Below are 4,884 nucleotides of genomic sequence, written 5' to 3' on the forward strand. Positions count from 1 at the left end.
TTTACTGTGTATGTGTAGGTATTTGGGTTTTTTTTTTCTTTTGTTTTTTTTTGTTCTTTCCACCTCTCCGCCCCAAGCATGAAGCTCAGCGTCAAACCGCCCGCAACAAAGCAGCTCATGGTGCAATAGAGCACATGCCCGTCAGCTCATCAGTACCGCCCAAAAAACAAAAAAAAAAGGAGAGAGAGAGAGAGGAAGAGGCCGTAACAGAGGGAAAACAGGTTGAATCCTAATTGACAGCCTGCATGGTTTATGGTGATGAATGTCATATTTTCTGTGTGCTTGTCTCTGTTTACCTGAGCTGGGAAGGAATTAATTTTCAGTTCATACAGTTCAGAAAATGAATTTTATTCACAGCTTTTGCACCCACAGAAGAAAACGACATTAGTGTTAAAAATGATTAGAGATGAGAGAGAGAAGAAAATGATTTTGTCTTTTTGCTGAAGCAAGGGTAGAGTGACTTTTCAGGGGAGAAAAAATAAGGACCTTTACATTTTTTCTCACCCTACGTACATATTTAATCACAGTAGATTAATTGTTTTAAAAAAAGAAGGTTGATATTATTTGAATATATCACCAGAACTAGGACATAGATGTTTCAGTTCATTCCTGAGTCAAGAGGAGGGTCTGAAGAAAAGATTCATCACACTGGAGGTAATTTCAAACCTCCACCACCCTCCCTGCACTAGTAATTATCATACAGACATACTGAGTGAACTGAAATCTAATTCCATCTCTCTCCGTTCTCCTCTGCTTCTGACTTTTGCTTCTTTCCCACCTGCTTCTTGTCTAACGTTTGATATCCTTTACTTCCACCACTCCTTTGCTCTTCCAGCCCAACTCTTCCCTCATCTATTTACCACCTCACCCTCCTCAGCAGTGATTTTACCACTGTAGGTCACAAGTGATATAGCTGAGACCGGTCTGAAGCAACAATCTCTTCGCGATCTGTCGATCCGTTCGTTCCTGTTGCACCTCAGGGCGTCTGCTATCGCTCTTCTTATTTGAGTATTTCCTCCTTTCCCTGTGGTTCTGCTCTAACCCAGGCCCACAGCGGTCTGAGTGAACCCCCTTGCTGCACCCTTAACCTCTTCAGTTTTTCTGCATGTAGCTAGTGTTGAAGTCCTACTTTTACATGTTACCTACACTCTTGCTGCACCCCTGAGGTATCGTGAAAATCAATCAAATCAAATCATGGTCCTGTATCACACAATGTGTAGGACATGTAAGCTAATGCTGCCAATGTTGGGGGCTCGATTCCATAGTGAGAATGTCTGCATACGTGGCACTGAGAGGGACTGTGGCGCACACCAAATAGCATCCTGTTAAGATATTAAGCTGAGGGTGGGGGTGGGGAGGGGGACTCGTCTACAACAAACTGCTGCTGTCTGCCCTGATTGTCGTCCCTGTACCTTTTCCTTGTGCCCCCTGTTGCTGCATCTGTCCCTTCCAGGGAAGCCTTACTTGTCTAATGCACTAAATCAAAGGATGCCACGCTAAACCCCCACCCTACCTCTGCCCCTCTCTCACATCCATCCCCACTCGACAAAAGGTTCCTACATGTAGGAAAAGGTTAAAGTTGGTGTTGTATGGTGAAATATTTGTGGTTCCGATTCCCCTTAAAAAAATCCAACAAAAATCCAAAACAAAACAAAAGCAACCCAGCCCAATCCTCCGAGGGGATTACGTTCATATTTGATGATTCTGCAACTTGCCAGTGCAGGGAGTAATGTGACCTCTGGAAATTTGGGCGGTTTGGGGGAGTTTACATTCTGCAACCGAAAGTTGCACAAGCTGTTTATGGTATTTTCAAACTCAACTCACACCACCTCCAGGCCAATAAAAATGTCTAAATGACCAATTCAGTATGCCCCCCCCCAGCAAACAACTTGTTCCCTCTAGAGAGAGTCTTGAATTAGCATCTCTGTGGTCATATGGACATAAAACTGTACAGAAATTGCACTGTTGTGGGGATTTGAATTCACAATGTCAAATGTTGTTAAAGTCCTCATTACAGCTTTGAGACCAGTAAATAGAGGTACCTTAACCAAGATCTTTCAATAACCTTTTTAGCTGCCAAACCTTAACTGCAGTGTTTTTGCTGTGACTGCAATCTTTCCCCAAACTTCACCACACCATTGTTTTAATACAATTATATTATAAAAATTGATATTTTATAAATTGTGGGGATCAGACATTCAAAATGTTGCCATTTCTCATAGTCTGAATTTTGCAGAATCCATCCAATATCGAGTTTCCATCTAGCGGTAGGGTTTAGAAAAAAAATGGACAAAAAAAAAGCACATCCTAAAAATGTTTGCACACTTTATCTCACACACATCCAAAAAAAATAAATCCCACTGTTCAGCTAAAATACCTTCCCCACCCACATCACCTCCTGACTCAGCCAAAAGACTCAGCCGCTTTGCGTTCATAGCTCAGCCAAACCAAGAAGGCAAATCCAGGCGGTGCCATGCCTCTGACACTGAACTGTACAGTCAACTTTCTATATAACTGCTCTGTGTGTGTGTGTGCATATGAGTGAGTGCATGTACTGTATGTGTGTGCGTGTGTGTGTTTGCAGACTACGCCTGCGCCTCAATGTGACTGTCTGTGGTGAATGTGTAGCATGCTGTCATGCACGAGGCCCAAACTTTAAATGTTGTACTTGCATGTGGTGACTGATCGCAACGAGACATAATAGAACACAAACCAAACGCAGGCTTAGTTCTTATACCTGGGACTGTGAGTCTCTGAGCTGAGCTTTAACAGGTGTATTACAACAGAAAACTCCTTACCAGTGAGTTGATATTCATACTGCAATTATTTCTATTCAGATTCAAACTCAAACCTTATCTTATACTTTACAGCTCAATACTACATTATGGTAAATGGGAAATTAATTCTATGAGCTATAAGAAGATTATTTAAGAAAAAATCTTTACATATTCCCTCCTGTATTTCTAAGCTCATTAAGTGATCTCAGCCAGGTATGGGAACCAGGGCTCCGTTCGGAACGGGAGTAGAACATGTAGCAAACACACAAGTGTGGGAGCGACTTCTCTCACATCTTCCCTCAACCACTTACAGTAATACCTACTTCCTGTATATCTCTTTTCATCCACCACAACCTCTGCAAGCCAAAGTCCACAATGTTTGTTTACTCTTCACGTACAGGAGATTGTAGTTTCCTCTAGGAGATCACTTAAGATATGAGTTAAAGATTTTTTTTCTTGCTAATAAGCTAATAATGTCAGTACATCACAAGAAGACTGATTTTCATTTTTCTCTCACAGTGACATTAGTCAACAGTGCAATGACATTTTTTTTTTAATCCTAGTTGCTAAGTATTTCATTGAAAGATTGAAAGTAAGTATTAGCCTAGATTCTAGTGACCACATCAGAGCACTGATGTGACACAGTGGAAAAAGTACAACACTAAAAGGAGGGGGGATGGGGAGTATTTTTCTACAGCTGTTTCCGATCCACAGACCCTCCTGGGGTAGGTGTGCACAAAAGAGCAGGGTGGAGTTAGTCAAAGCCTTCGCTATCTGTGTTTTTGTTTAATCACAAGGAGGCCTGGGAGAAACTGCTAAAAATATATTTTTACCAACTGTAGTCTCTCAAGAAAGATGAATCTCATTTATAAACCTTGATCCTTTCCTTTGAAGGGTTTTTGGAAAGGTTCCAGATGTCAATAGGACGGTAGAAGGTTTAAGGGAATTAGAGTACTACAGAAAACATGCAGAAACTATTTTAATACAATTCTATAAAGGGGGAAAACTACAAGCATAACCAGTTATTGCCACTATTGCTGTTAAAGTCAGTTACTATTTGTTTATTTTGTCTCGGAGAAGGTGTGCCATGTTCTTCCTGTGCTCTGTGTTCGCTGTGGCCAAAGTGTCCAGTCAGTGTGCGTCGGACTTGTTGAGATTGGCTTCTCTCGCAACAACTAGATATTCCTTTTTTTCTGTATATTTTTTGGCACAAAGCTGTATGATGTAGTTGTTTTTTATGTTGACTTTTTTTTAATGGTTTCTTCCATATGTGTGGTTGTTTTTGCTCCTGGGTGCACTGTTTTTTGCTGAGTTGTTGATATTGCTTCCATGCAACAATGAAAGTTATTTATTGCAAATACCAAAAAAAACAAACAAAAAGGCTCGCTCATTTTTTTCAATATGCACATACATATTTAAACAGTTATGCACTAGTATTATGCATGGTTGTAAGTGCGAGGGAAAAAAATCTGGTTTTGAACTCAGTATGACCCAGATGTTTTTCCAAGTTTTGTTTTATTTTTTTATAGAAAGCAAAGTGGGTTCACGTCCTTCCTGGGCCATTGAACTTAAAAAAAAGAAAAGAAAATACCTCCTACAACTCTTAAACAACAAAAGCCGATGGTGATGTGCCTTGCATTTCTTTGTTCTTTTGTTGTTAAGGGAATTTACCAAGAGTATGATGAGAATATAATTTATGCTAATTTTACTGTAGCATTGTTTGTGTAGATCACCCCTTATCATACTCTTGGTAAGAGGATGGATAAATGCATGTCCCAAAATGTCAAACTGTTGCTTTAACCACCCAAACATACTTATATCACCCAGATGTGAAAGGGTTATAATGGTGTTAATTGGGGATTTAAAGGTATCAAATTGTGAAAAGTCAGGAATCCATGCAGGTCTAGGTTTTAGCTATATTACAGTAATGGTGTGAAAGTATCCGAGTGCTCAGTCCACTGAGAAATGTACACAGCCTGTATGCAGAAACCAAGGCTTAAAATGAGCTGTCAAGACTTAAACCAGAAGTAAGTGATATATTTGTGTTAATATAAGTCTTAAATAGTTATATCTTCCGACAGCAATCACTTACATAGAGTGTTTGGAC

The sequence above is a fragment of the Trachurus japonicus genome, chromosome 22 (genome assembly GCF_045865225.1).
Source record: "Trachurus japonicus isolate A0001 chromosome 22, Traja_1.0".
Lineage (NCBI taxonomy): Eukaryota > Metazoa > Chordata > Actinopteri > Carangiformes > Carangidae > Trachurus > Trachurus japonicus.